The sequence below is a fragment of the Phyllostomus hastatus genome, unplaced genomic scaffold (assembly GCF_019186645.2).
Source record: "Phyllostomus hastatus isolate PE091 unplaced genomic scaffold, TTU_PhHast_1.1 phas_scaffold_1066, whole genome shotgun sequence".
Taxonomy (NCBI): domain Eukaryota; kingdom Metazoa; phylum Chordata; class Mammalia; order Chiroptera; family Phyllostomidae; genus Phyllostomus; species Phyllostomus hastatus.
The window spans coordinates 26,122,953-26,137,177 of record NW_025334004.1 but is presented as its reverse complement, the minus strand read 5'-3'; positions in this window follow the sequence as shown (position 1 = coordinate 26,137,177).

Below are 14,225 nucleotides of genomic sequence, written 5' to 3'. Positions count from 1 at the left end.
GTCCAAGGTCCTTGGTTGGGGTAATCCCTACTGCGCATGACCAGGGGGCGGAGAAGGTAGAGGACCTGTGTCATTGCTTTTTCTTGCTCGCTCTCCTCGGCACCTTCATAGCCTTGACAGAGCAGGGTTTGGATGTGAAGTCAGTCACCAGCTGACCTAAGAGCTGCCATAACTGGTGTGCTTAGGTAACCGTGGGCCTAGAGGGAAAGTGGGGGTCCCCACTCCTCCTTCTCATCAGTCTGAGTTCTTCCTTGGTCTTGGATTCCAGGTGGGAGAACAGCCGGGGCACATGTGTTGCCAGTGGGTCCATTGCTCTAAAGTGGCCAGTGGCGTGAATTGAAGGTCAGGGTTGTCTGCAGACTCTGTGAAGTGGCAAATGCCTTTTCATGGCTGCTGGCCAGAGAATGACCTTTAAAGGCTTTAGGGAGATTCATTTCTTTAATATACAACATCTGTAGATGCAAATGCTTCCAAAGTCAGGCAGCTTTGGAGAGAGGGATTACAGTCTTCTGGAGGAGTCAGCTGGTGGGGAAGATGGGCGAGGGGTCATTTCCAAGTCTCTAGACACTTAGGACAAGCACAAGACAGTGGCCTCTAGATATAGCAGCCCTGAACCTCAGTTCCCAGGGTCTGGGCTGAAAGAGACCACCCCAGGAAAGCCCTTCTGGTCATTCAAGAACTAAACTCTGAGACAGGAGGATCCAGACAGACCCACCAAATGTAGAACTTTCGTACTCCTTTGACTAGCATTAAAGGGCTGTCGAAGGCAGTGCTGGATTTTCCTAATTTGAAATATGAAAGATATTCTCTGGGCTATTACATCCTTTTAGTGAAGGCAATTCACATTCTTTTGGTGGTTTATCCTACTTATAATGATCAAATCCCAGAGTCAGGATTTCTAATGCAAACCACTTTTCCAGCTGTAATTGGATCTAAGACAAATGCAACCACCAAGGCCTAAGAGTCCCTGGCAAGGTTCAATCAGGCTATGATATTGCTTATGAAAGTGATATCTTACTATTGATACTTCTCCCAAGAGCGGGGCAAATTAGAGACATACTTGAATGCTTCTGAGGCCTCGCAGACAGACTGAGAGTAGGCCACTGTTAGAGATTCTCAAACAGCATGATGCGCATTTCATTGTGGTCATTTAATGGAAACCCTATGAAAGTCTTCTGCTGGGTCTGGGGATAAAAGAAGTTCTAACATTTAGGGAACCACATGAAATGTGGCTCTTAAAATTCAAGAACTGATAATGCTGATGCATCGGAAAGCAGACTTCTGGGGGCCATGAGATAACGTGGTCGCAAAGTGAAAACACGTGGACTCCCCCATTGTATCTACCCAGACAGGACCCTGGAAGCTTGTTACACACACACACACTCCAAACCCAGGGGCTCGTGGATGACCTCCAAGGGTACAGAGCACTGTGTCCTATCGAGGGATGGCTTCGGCTTCTAAACACTGACATAAGTAGCAGGTGTGAGCTGTAGTCCACATTCAAGTGTGCAGAGAACTGATTGCTATATTGCCCATCATTCTATTTCATGTAGTTAAATATACCTCTTGTGATTTCTATTTACAACATAATTTCTGACTTTAACACACGTCCAATTGACCTCCACCCTCCTCCATCCCTGGGGTTAAGCTGGAATTTCAGGATCTTACGCAGCGAGAGAAGATGTGGAGCATCTGGTCTACCTGCCGTCAGCCCACGAGGCTTACAGCCGGGACATCTACCATCCCTCCCTGGGTGGCCCCTTCAGGCCCGAACTCTCCATGGCTCCCATACCATACTTGACATGTGGGAAATGTCGCCGGGTTGCGTTTACTACCTACACACACTCTGCAGCCACGTTTCTCTGGGGTCTTGCTGTCTCTTAAGAGACATTGCCAGTAAGCGGGGCCTCTCTCCCTCCTCCTCAGAAAGAAGCCCTGCCTATTACTTAACCTCTTCAAATCTGCCTTTCTCTATCTGTACCATGGGAAGAGCACTTAATAAACATATTTTTTAAAGATTTTATTTATTTATTTTTAGAGAGGGAAGGGAGGGAGAAAGAGAGAGAGAAACATCAATGTGCAGTTGCTGGGGGCCGTGGCCTGCAACCCAGGCATGTGCCCTGACTGGGAATCAAACCTGCCACACTTTGGTTCGCAGCCCGTGCTCAATCCACTGAGCTATGCCAGCCAGGGCTGCACTTAATAAATATTAGCATTTTAAAACATCGTTCTTAACAGATAGTTCTGAATGGACATAGACGAAAGCAAAAACAGCCTCACAGGACTCCCTGACTCATTCATGTTACGGTAGTCATATCCTTTTATATTCAAATGACATTACTGGCATTTCTAGGAACAATGGTGCCTATTTATTACAGATTCCTGGATGCTGCTATAGTCTTCCTTTATTATTCTTTACGTTTGAGCTTTTCACTGTATTATACTATATATTATAATATATGAAAGTACAAGTGTACAGCTCAAACACACACATGTAATAACACCTAGAACAAGGAATAGGACATAACCTACCTCCCAGAAATCTCCCTCAAGCTCTTGTCCAAGAGTAGCTGTGACCTCGACTTCAAACGACATGGATGAATTTCACTGTCTTTATACCTCATGTAAATGGAATCATATACTCTCTCATTTTGGAGTCTGGCTCTTTTCACTCTATATTATGTTCATGAGATGCAAACAAATTTTCTGTGTCATTCATTGTATGTGTATGTAAGGTACATGCATATGTGTGTCTCATTACAGTATAGAGTTGTCCATGAGAGAAATACATGTCAAAACATGTAAAAGTGGCAACCCTGGAGCTTGGTGTCCCCACCTGTGTGAGTCTATGGGATATTTGGGGCCCAGTCATGATGCAAAAGTCTCTGCTCACAGGGGTGTCTCTGGGTGTGTGTGGCCCAATGAGTTGGAAGTGTTTCCTTGATACCTGAAGAGTAACAGCCTATTATTTCTTCAGCTCCAGTTCCCACGAAGTGTCTCCGAGGACGGCCATGCACAGTGCCTTGAGGAATCCTGGATCTCCCACAGACCGGCTCTACAGCTTTAATAAAGGACACTGACTTTTATGTGGCGTCTATAAGGTGACATGTATGCCCTAAGAGCTTCCATGTGTTGCCTCATGTAGCCTCACAAACTCCTGTGCCATGGGTGGTCATTTAGTCTTCTTTTAACTCATTCATTGATTCCTATGCCAACTGCACCCACGGAGCTCACCGCTGGACAGATGAGACACAGAAATAAACAGTGCATCTCAATAAAAGTGTGCAAGTGCTGGGAGAGGACTGAGCAAGAGCACCAGGGAAGAATCCAGAAGGACCGTGTGGTCAGAAAAGCATCCCAGACGGAAAAGACGTGAATCTCCCCCTTCCCCATTCTCACCTGTGGCTAAGAGCAGTCAAGTAGCATGTCCACAGCCATAGGCCGAAGAAGCCTCGAGCAGGAAATAAAACCCAGGATGCCCAGCTCCAAAGTGGCCTCTGCTCGTCCCTCGCATGTGTGCCATGCAACTTGTAGCAAGAGTCCCCTTTTCCAGCTTGTCCCAATCTACGGACGAACTCCGTGGGTGGGACACAGAAGCGAAGGCGGTCCCAGGAAGGAAGGAAACAAAGCCCGGACGAGGAAGGGGAGCCAAGGAAAGGCTGAAGGGGGAAGGAGCCCGATGCTCCATGAACCCCCTTCCTTCTCACTCGGAAAGTCAGAAGGAGGCTGAGGCTCCGAAAAGCCTATTATGGGAACTGGGTTTCCACGTGACACTTCTCATAAAATCGTAGAAACAGTAAAGACAAATTCCTCTACACTGTTTATGTCTGGACCTAGACAAGGGGAAGGGCTAAGTTTTGAGTTGGATCAGCCAATGCATGTATACTCTTCCTTGTTTTTATTTTCTGATTTTAGGAATAATACAGTGCTCATCAGAAAAAATGTCAAACAACAGTCTGATGTAAAGTCTCCCGGATCCTCCCTCTTTCTTTCATATATATGGAATATATATATATATATATATTTTTTTTTCTTGGTCAGTAAAGCAGAAAGCCTGCCCTACATGTATTTCCAGCCCTGGCATCTGAGCCCCGGAGAGCACAGACCTGCCAGTGGCCTCAACCCCCACAGGTGATGTCATAGAGATGATAATCTCCAAATTGCCTGTAATCCTGTAATGGCTTCCAAACCACACATTATACCACACGTGACAACCCAATTACTAATACCGCCATTTTCATGTATGCAAAGGACAGCTAGCCTTTCAGTCCTGTGATTAGCCGAATGCACAGCGACAAATTAACTGGCAATTTCAGTGCAACATGAGGAAACTGCCTTTCTTATTACATTCCAAAGAAAGCCATAGCCAAACAAGCCACGGTGAAAGCCAAGTGTCACCTAAGCGTACCTGTCAATCAGCAAGGCAAACCTGCCTCGGGGGTGGGGCGGGGAGCGGCCCAGGTGTTCTCTGAAGTAGGAAAACCCTCGCACTCTTTATGTAGTGGAGAGGCCAGCAAGGACCCGCGAGCATCAGAGTTCCAAAGTGTGAAGCTAAATGACTACAGACTTTTTGCACCAGGTTTTCCAAACTCCGACAATTAGAATTGAAAATGGTGGTGGTGGGATGGGGTGGGGGAGGGTGATCTATAATTTGTGTCATTTTTCAGAACCAGGGCTGTGTGTTATAGTTATTCTGTGATGGGCCTTACAGATCCTTTCGTCTGGCCGAGACCCCAGAGAGGAGAGAGGGCTCACATGTGGCCAGGCGAAGCTCAGCCTCAACCCGCGACTCCGGACTTAGGGCATCAGCCAGGAGGCTGCCGAGACAGTTGAGAGTCAGCGTCCAGATTTTGAAGGGAGCGGAGAGAAGGTCCCCCATAGGAGAATAGTTCCTCCAAACCTTCCTCCACCCGTGAGCATCAGGGTGGCTCTCCTGTGGCTTTTCCCAGCCTCTCTCCCTGTCTGCCTGTTCAAGTTCACCACTTCCCAATGGACGCTCCGACACACACACCTCCCTTAGGCTTCGTAGTTCCCCAACCGCTCTCCCGTGTTCACCTTCAGTTTGTCTGGCCTTGTACGGCTCCTCTAGGAAATCTTCCCTTTTGTCACCCCCAGGCCAACCTGGGCATTCCTTCTCCTGTGCCTCTTCTCCGCCTCAAACACGGCACCTCCCTCGTATTTCACGTTAAAGCTACGCCTACCCCCCCCATTAGGCAGGCATCTCCCAGAGACCAGGGGCTGTCGTTTACTTGCCCTCGTATTCACACAGTCCCTTGCACACCGGAGGCACTCAGTAAACACTTGTTTGTTTGTTTTTTAAGATTGTATTTATTTATTTATTTAGAGAGGGAAGGGAGGGAGAAAGAGAGAGAGAGAGAGAAACATCAATGTGCGGTTGCTGGAGGCCATGGCCTGCAACCCAGGCATGTGCCCTGACTGGGAATCGAACCTGCGACACTTTGGTTCACAGCCCACGCTCAATCCACTGAGCTACGCCAGCCAGGGCTAGTAAATACTTGTTGAATGAATGAATAGTTGAATAAGGGACTAGGTGGGTAGATAGAAAGAGAGACGACAGACAAGGGAACTGTTCTCATATTCCATGTACGTGTCCTGGCCTGATTCAAAGTCAAGTGGAAACAACTGCCTCTTACAACCATCTAGTCCAGAACCTTCTTCTTCTGAGTAGGAATGTCATCAGCATGCTATAGCACATAGAACTTGAAACCTACTCCTTAGCCTTCAACACGCTCTCCCTTAGAGAAATATGGCGGTCCCCTCGCGGCAGCACGGAGCCACGATCTCCGAGTAGAGGTCGTGTGAAAACGGATTTCAGCCAGAGGTGGATGGCCCCAGATGGATGTGGTTGGGGGTGTGGAAGAACATCTTGAACTATTTTTCGAACATTTCGGTTTCGGCAAAAACCAAAACATGTTTTGCCAATCACTTTCCCTTAATTTAAAAACCCATGGATTTCAAAGGAAATTTAATCTGAATGTTTCTACTTCATTTACCCCACCTCTTCAAAATGTTCTCCTGAAAGGGTGAGCTGATGTCCTAGAAGTTTAAAGGACTTTTTATAGTTTGCTGGTTTCTTTTAAACAGCAAACCATTTAATGATTTGGGAGGGAATCAAAAAGCCCTAAATCTTGAAATAAAAGAAAAACCAATGGTGCAAGTTCATGTAAGTTTAGATCTAGGAAGTAGGCAACATACTTCCCATGCTAAGACAAGAAGAAATGGTTGAAGTCGAAAATTAAGGGAAATATAATTGTTTAAAAAGTGAATAAATTCAGCCCACACTGGAGTAGCTCAGTGGATTGAGCACGGGCTGCGAACCAAAGTGTCGCAGGTTCGATTCCCAGTCAGGGTACATGCCTGGGTTGTAGGCCATGACCCCCAGCAACCGCACATTGATGTTTCTCTCTTCTCTATCTCCTTCCTTTCCCTCTCTAAAAATAAATAAATAAAATTAAATAAAATTAAATAAGTGAATAAGTTCTACATGATCAATGGACAAAAGTAAATCTAGAGATTACCACAGATACTGATTTATCTCTAGTAGAGATTACTATAGACCTTGGTTTATTTGTGATGGAGTCCCAGTACGTGTTGTCAGTAGCTCCTTAATCATCAGTGCAAGTGACCTTGGCAGGAAAGTCAGGATGACGCTTTAAAGCGAAGGAGCTAGAAGCACTGTAGGTGCACGTCTCCCACTGATCTCCTTATAATATGTCAATTACCGCCCTGCTCATTGTCTCCTAGCCCAAAGGGTAACTGACACTTGCGTGAAATTTGTCAACAATCTGCTTCCTGGTGTTTACGCAGGGGTGGACGCCCCCTGCAGACCTTACCTGATATCCTTTTGTTTCGCCAGATCCTTCCGCTGGGTAAGTTACAAGCCGGGAACAGCTTGGGCCCCTAGGGCATGCGTCTGATTCGCTGGAGTCACTGGGGGAAATTTAGTGCGCAGCAGAAATCCAGTCAACACCCTTGTTCCCATTAGTTAATATACTGTTTGACACCACCGTGGCCAGCAGAAGAATTAGTCCATCTCTCGCAGACCACCCACACCACTAATAGCTAATAACTAACACATGGGGAGACCATGGTTAATGATATCCTTGGGTTCGGAGGTTCATTGTGTTTTTATTTCTTTTTTCCCCCCTCTTTATTAGCATTCACTCATTCAATGAACAACTGCTGAGTGCCCATCGGAAGCCAGGTGCTGTGCTGGACCTTGTGGAGGAGACACAAAGATCAGAGCACTAGCCCCTGCCATCGACAAGCACACAGGCTCCTAGAATTAACTGTCCTAGTGAGGCTTTCATTCACGCACTGCTGTGGTCAATACATTACACTCTCAGAAAGGTGCATTTTAAGTCAGTCTCTTCTGCATTTGGAAACTCACATGGGTGGGTCCCATCGTGCCTCCCACAGCAGTAAATGATTCAGTTGGCCTCCCCAGACCAATCAGCCTTTAACATATTCATGCAAAAAAAGAAGATCTCCGCAGCAGATCCATGACACAGACCTACCAGGGGGTAAAATGAAAGATGGGAGGCAAATCTTGAATACCTTCTAAAATACCATGGATGTGCAGGAAATACGACCAAGACCAATCAGAAAAAAACACGAGTCATAGACTCCTAAAAAAGCTGTCTGAGAAGACCTCCAAATGAGACCTGATAATAGAATGTTCCCCCATCGATCAGTGCGACCGTCTCCAGACCAGAAACCTTTGACTTCTAAGGGCTCACCACTCCTAGTCCCGCCACTTGCCTCCCAAACAAAGACTCCAAGAACCACACGTTTTTAATTATACTAAGTAAAGGTTGATGAATGATTCATATAACTAATCTAAACCTGGGCCAGGTTAAAATAATACTGTGTAATAACTTATATTTATATAGCTCATTTTCTTCAGAGCCCAGAGTAGTTTTCAGATACTATCTCGTCTCTTCTCATAATATCCCTGTGAAGTAACACGGTGAGAACTCCTCTCTTTCAGGGACGAGGCAATAAAAGGGCCCGAAAATTTCAGACCCCAGTCCAACATCACACAGGATGGCAGACAAAAATCCGGGACCGTATCTGCACATAAAAAAAAAGCCATCTCAAAAATATGGAAATCACCCTGGCTGGGTGTGGCTCAGTGGACAGAGCACTGGCCTGAGAACCAAAGGGTCACTGGTTCGATTCCCAGTCAGAGCACATGCCTGGGTTGCCAGCCAGGTCCCCCGGTGGGGGGTGCACAAGAGGCAACCACACATGGATGTTTCTTTCCCTCTCTTTCTCCCACCCTTCCCCTCTGTCTAAAAATAAATAAATAAAATCTTTTTAAAAATATGGAAATTAAGGGACAACGACGCTAACAAAACAGGCTTTTTTCCTGGTGGCAAATGACCACATTAATGGTGGCGGTTGAGATAGTAACAGCTCTGGGCTAGAACATTCTCTTCCTTGTGGTAGCTCTGGGGGTATCAGCGATACTTAGGGAGTTGAGACACTAAAGACGTAAGAAATTCTGAATCAGACCCACGCCCCATCAGCTTCAAGATCCTCCCTCTCAGCCAGGAGGTGAAGACGGCTGTGAATCAGCGTGGCCGTTGGCAGTACACGTCATTGCCCTCGCCCCCTCCCTGGGCCTTCGCACCCCCGCCTGCATCATCTGCACCTCTGCCCAGAGGCTTCCTCTTGCACACTACAAGAAAGGTGTCTTGCCCACTTCAGACGGACTACTAGTGCATGAACTTCTCCCCGAATGGACTTGTGTGGGAATGTCTGAGCTCCTCATCCTCGGGGCGCAATAACGGAGGAGGGTCTCCAGGGCTCCCCAGGACGTCCCTGTGGGATCAAGCTCCAGGCACCCACCATGGCCACTGCGTGGACAATGCACAGGCGTGTCCAACCTGCAGCCCGCGGGCTGCGTGCAGGCCAGGACGGCTGTGAATGCAGCCCAACGCAGACTCGTAGATTGACTTAAAGCATGATGAGATATTTTTTGTGATTACGTGTTGCCATGTATCTAACATGTGGCCCAAGACAATTCCTCCAGTGTGGCGCAGAGAGGCCAACAGGTTGGACCCCCCTGCTGAGAGCGTCCCTGTTCCCACCTCACTCTCCAGCAGACGACTCACCCAGAAGTCTTGTGTCGGGGTCCGCTTCTGGGGGACTCACTGTGGAGCCACACACCCACGGTCCGATCCTCCACGGAAACCTGTATCTGTCCCTCTGCCAGCATGTCAATGTCCCCAAGTTTCCTGCACACCACGGGGAGCTGAGGGTATTGTTAAGTCTGGGACAGGACCCGAACAAAGAAGCATAAAAGGAGAAGTGTGTGCTGAGAACCTGGAAAAAGTCTACAGCCATCCCACCCTGAACTCGCCTGATTCTCTTCTGAAAACCTGGAAAAAAGTCACTTCGGGCTCCGTTTGGGTGTTTTCTTTTCTCTTTTTTTAATGTTGCGTGAGGACTGCCTCGGGGAGTTAAAAAGGCGTGGACTTTGAAAGCCATGCTCTCGCTCTTTCATGTAGTTTAGATGAGCTTTTATTCTGCCTATTGCAGGGTCAGCGACACACGTGAGAGGTGCAATGCCCTGAGTTTACTTTCTGAGGTGTGCCCACCATACGCAGCACACTCCCATCCGCAGGGCGGTGTGATGAGGACATTTGCCCTCTAGTGGCTTAGCAGTTATTTGCAGAATGTAAATCCATTCATTCATTCATTCAGTCAGTCACGCCGTGAGTCGGTCAAGTAATTACCGAGCCCTTATTCCGTTCCAGACGTATGCTGGGGATGATGAGATACACAGCTGTGGTCCCTGGCCTCATGGAGCTTACAGTCCTGTGAGGAAACAGATATGAATGGAAATGAACACTGAATTGTGATCACGCCCGTGAAGGAAATCAAGGAGATGCAATGGGAGAAAAGCAGGATATATGTAACTTGAGGTGGGACAAGAATCAGAGAAGGCCTCTCTAAGAAGTGACATTTGAGCTGACATCTGAGGGGTGAGCAGTCAGGCAAAGTGCAAGGAACAGCAATCCAGGCAGGGGGAACAGCATGTGCGAAGGCCCTGAGGACAAAGAGGTGGAAACACACGTTCAGAGGAGGGATAGCCTGGAGACTAAGGGCATGCAGTACAGTTCCGGCAGGCTGGCTCTCAGAAGTCCTACCTCTGTTCTTAGCTCTGTGACCTTGGGCAAGAAACTCACCTGTTCTGTGCCTCCTCTGTAAAACAGAGATGGCGGTGATAGTATCTCCCAGTGCCCAGCACACAGCAAGGACTTGAATGTGTTTTGGTTACTCATCAGAGCAAGTGGGCTGAGTTGGCATAAAACTGGCCAGGTCTCAGAGGGCCTTTCCCAGCTCGCGCTCTCTCTCTCTCTCTCTCTCTCTCTCTCTCTCTCTCTCACACACACACACACACACACACACACACACACACCCTCTTCTCCATGTTTCAATGTTTCGTTACCTTGAATGCCAAGACAGACTGTTCTCGAGAACCTCACTACTCAGAGTATGGTCCAAGGGCCAGCAGCAGCATCACTGGGGAAGCTAACTAGGCATGCAGAGCCCCAGGTCCCTCCCCAGACCTTCTGAACCAGAACCTACATTTAACAAAACCCCAGGGAGCCTCTTCTGCACATTCAGGTTTGAGAAGTGTTGCTTTAGAGGCCTCTAAGGCCATGGCCACTCCAGGTCAAAACACCAACACGTCATCACAGAGAGTGCTACCTGGTGGCATCTCTTTCTTACTCTGACTTCAACGCCGTCACTTTGAGCAGACAAATGGAACCCAAGACCTACTGAAGAAAAAATCCTCTTCTCAGTTTACGCGGGAACTGGAAGGCTGGGTGCAGGCGCTGGGAAGGAAGGCGTGATGAGCCCTGAGTTGCAGAGCAGGCAAGGAGAAGGCGGGGCGCGGGGGACAGAGACGGGGAGGAGGGTGCAGCTTTTCTTCTTTGGTCACCCCCAGTTTCTACCCTCCCCCATTTCTTTACAAAAGTCTTTCAAAAAAGTCACTGCTGGGTCTTCCCTCCTCTCATATTGGGTCACCCCTGAAATGAAAGCTGTCCCCAATGTCATCCATCCAAAATTGTGACCGACGTCTCTGTGTGAAAAGGCGATCCTATGTTTGATTGTGTTGCTATGCAACATACATGGTATTTGTGACAAGAGGGTAAGCATGTGAAGAAGAAATACCAGATGGAATGAGACTGAAAAAGTATAACTACTTTTTTTAAAAAACTCCTCAGATTGTTGGTCTGTGCTTTATAAGTAATCCACGGCTTTGGGATACTTCTAATGTTATTTACAACACAGGGAGCCAAACACAAAGGCTTATAAGCCGCTCGTATTATCTGCACATCAAGCAAGAATTCCTAGCACCATTTCCCTCTTAAATGTCCAATTTAGATTTTGTCACATTTGTAATTACTTTGAACATTGCAAACACGCCGCACAAAAGATTTCTGTGCGACATTTCCTTTGATAGCCTATTAGGCTCCGTGCGAATTCTAAATCAAATCTTGTTACCAAATAATACTGTGCGTTAGAGGTTTTCATAGTTTATTTGCAAAATAAATAAATAAGCCCACAGCAATCTCAAATGAAAACAAATCAAGGAGGCCTTCCTAATAAATCTGCATTACGTTTCATCATTTTCGTGATAAGATGTAGGTACTCGTACTAGAGAAAATAGGCTGGAATGTAATGTGTCCATTGGAGGGGCCAGTCTCTTCTTCAGTCTGCGAAGCCCACATTTTAAATCACATCCATGTGATGATGAGCTTCTACCTGTGTTTAAAGGGCACCTGCTGGGAGTGATCGAAGGGTTTCCATGAGGAGCTCTTGAGAACAGTTCCCTGCCTCTAGCCAGGAGGTAAATGCACGTGGCCACAGTGGAAGATAACGGGACTCCAAATTGCTTCCGCATCGAGCACACTTGACACCTTTGTTCCCTGACCTCAGGCTGCATTCTTTCCCAGCTGCACAGAGGAAGCGTGCGTGTGGAGGGGCCTGAAGTCTAAGGATTCATTCATTCGTTTGTTCATTCATTCATTCGAAAATATGCTTTAGCATTCGGTTCAGGAGATTGAAGCAAAAGGTGGGAACTCGATCAAAACCTAAAATATCACCTATATGATAGTTTAAGAAACCTTTAAAAAATGATACACAGAGAATTTAAGAAATCTCTCCCAAAGTCACACCATCCCATTTGTGGGGCGGCCTTTCTTACTGCTCGTAGTGGCTATTTTGCTGGGTTTGCACTTCTGGGGAATGTGCCTGTAGCTCCTTAAGGAGCGGATACATGCCTCATTCATCTTCGCTCTTCTCGAGTCTGGCTCTGAGCGAGTGCTCAGTGGATGTTTATTGGGTGGATGGATGGATGGCTAGATGGACAGAGGAAAGAGGAATAAATGGCTAGATACTCTGCTCTGTCCAATTAGGTTTGAATTGTGGAAGAACAGAGGCAAGGGGAAATAAAATGGGATATTATTTTAGATTGTATTTTTTTCACTTTATATAACGGAAACCCAACTCAAACTAACCAGAGCAAAAAAAGAAGAAAGAAAGAAAGAAAGAAAGAAAGAAAGAAAGAAAGAAAGAAAGAAAGAGAAAAGAAATGAAAAGGAAAGGAAAGGAAAGAAAAGAAAAGAAAAATTCTTTATCATTTAAGTGTAAAGTCCAAAAAATAGGCCCTGCTTCAGGTAGGGCTGAATCAAGATGTTAGAATGGCATCATTGGGGGCTTGGTTATTTGCCCCTTCCCTTTCCTGCCTGTTTCCTTCCATGTTAGCGTCACTCTCAGGCCGCCTCGGGGTTACACAGTCTTTGCGGTACGTGCTCTCAGAAGCAGAGAGGCGGTCTCGCGCCTGGTTCCTGTCTCCTTCCATTCCCACCCCCACACTTCCCTTCCATCCTGGGCACATACATAGACATACCACACTCCCTTCGAGGTACGTCATGATGTTCAGAGCAAAGAATGGCAGCCTGAACTCGTGGGCAAGAAACTGAAAAAACAGAATTGTAAAATGTGCTTACAGGCAAAATATAGGGTTCTGTTTTGCAATAAGAGAGAAATTTTTATTTCAAGAACTCCTGATTAGAATTTCACCCTGCCACCCCATGTGAGAGAAGTAACATTTTAATGACAACTAAAGGACAGAAAGCATAAGTGAGTTGTCTGAGGTCTCACAGCCACCGCCTGGTTGAGCCGGGACGCAACCCTGGGGGGTCTGTCGGCAAAGCCAGGGCCCTGACCTTCCCGCTCAGCTGCTGAGCTCATTCCCTCGTCTATGAAAGCAGGGATAATAATAGCACCCACTGATAGGGTTGTTGGGAGAATGTTATGAATATACAGAACGTGCGTATGATAAACTCAGCACATAGTAGGTACTCGATAAATGCCAGGAGTTCTTCCGCTGGGCTGGGGGTTGGGGAGGGGGTGTGGAGAAGGCAGAAAACCAAAACATCATTAATAAAGTGTTCTACTTACTAGGGTTCTGGCTCACTGATATTAGAATACATTGAGTGGACAAATGTCAGACATTCTTCTGTGAGGCTTAACTCGGCACGTGGCAGCTCTGGCAGTTGTAATATCTCACCAAGACACGGAGCCTCCGGGAACAGCCTCCCATAATTGGGGCTGCCTTTTCCAGCCCATCATAATGCAGATTTACCCTGCCGCAGAGTATAATTTTAACTTTGTTACAGAAATTGTGTGAGTTCCACGCAAGAGAATTCCAAACGGTCTCCCTCTTAGGGGAAAATGTCAGATGTCAAACGCGTATTAGAGTATTTGAACTTTAGGCAAATGATAGGATCTCAAACTCCTGTAGGCGCCATGCTCCTTCCCAGCCCGGAAGAACATGGCTGGACGATGGACACCAGCCCTTTCTGCCCACCGAGAAGCTTGCTGGAGATCTGAAGTTAAATACCCACGTGCTCAACATAGCCCCAGCTAATGCCCACCTGCCCCAGACCCTCCATTTCTCCTTCCACAGGGGAATGTGTTCCTAACGCCACCAAACAGTCTGCTGTCGGTGAGAGGAGAATTCCTAAGGTGGAGACACGGAGGTCCCTAGTAATGCAAGGATTACTAAAGATGTTGGGGCGTCTTTCTAAAGAGGGACACGAGCCGTTAAGTGGCATTGGCACGTATTAGCAAAAAGGCCAACGGAGGTGTCTAGCTCCGCCGACTCAGCACAAAGGCGA